At 34.0% G+C, this 771-nt stretch overlaps 1 protein-coding gene across 1 annotated transcript in view; it reads left to right on the top strand.

Annotated features, from left to right (window-relative positions):
- LOC107554145 (laminin subunit alpha-2-like) overlaps positions 1-771 on the top strand; it is a 268,279-nt gene that overhangs the window by 237,147 nt on the left and 30,361 nt on the right.

Below are 771 nucleotides of genomic sequence, written 5' to 3'. Positions count from 1 at the left end.
GAGTTTTTCTCCCCCTGTCCCTCACACAGCCTTATAAAAAGATGATATATATATATATATATATGTGTGTGTGTGTGTATGTGTGTGCGTGTGTGTGTGTGTGTGTGTGTGTGTACTGGTTTATATATCCTGGTGGGGACTTAAACCTGAATACACACAGACTCAGACTCAGAATCATACAGAATTAAGTTTTTTGAAAATCTAAAAATGCACAAAGTCTCCTGTGAGGGGTAGGTTTAGGGGTAGGGTTGGTGTAGGGCAATAGAATATACGGTCTGTACAGTATAAAAACCATTACGCCTATGGAGAGTCCCCACAAGGATAGCTGACCAGATGTGTGTGTGTGTGTGCGCGTGTGCGCGTGTTTGCGTATTATTGTGTAATATAATTTTTTACATTTTTGTACTATATATATATATATATATATATATATTCAGGAAATATGAAAAAAAATGTCTGAATTGGGAGGGGTTATATTTTAGAATTGTGAGAAAATTTAGAAAATCTCGCAACTTGCCATTTAAAAAAAAATATAATAAATAAAAGTAATACCACATAATTATGACTCCCTTAAAAGAGATATAAACTCAGAATTCAGAGAAGAAGAAAAAAAAGATGTTAAAACAGGAAGATGTGAAATTGAAAAAGTGAAAAATAAAGTCAGAATTGTTTGATAAAAAGTTGCAACTACCATTTTATTTTATTTATTTGTTTGGTGGAAAATGTGTTTGTTACGGGGCTGACGAGACGTGAGACTTGCGGATCCATTCG

This window comes from Sinocyclocheilus grahami, unplaced genomic scaffold (genome assembly GCF_001515645.1).
Source record: "Sinocyclocheilus grahami isolate Dianchi unplaced genomic scaffold, SAMN03320097.WGS_v1.1 scaffold492.1, whole genome shotgun sequence".
NCBI lineage: Eukaryota > Metazoa > Chordata > Actinopteri > Cypriniformes > Cyprinidae > Sinocyclocheilus > Sinocyclocheilus grahami.
Note: the sequence above shows the minus strand (reverse complement) of the source record. Positions and strands in the feature narration are given on the sequence as shown.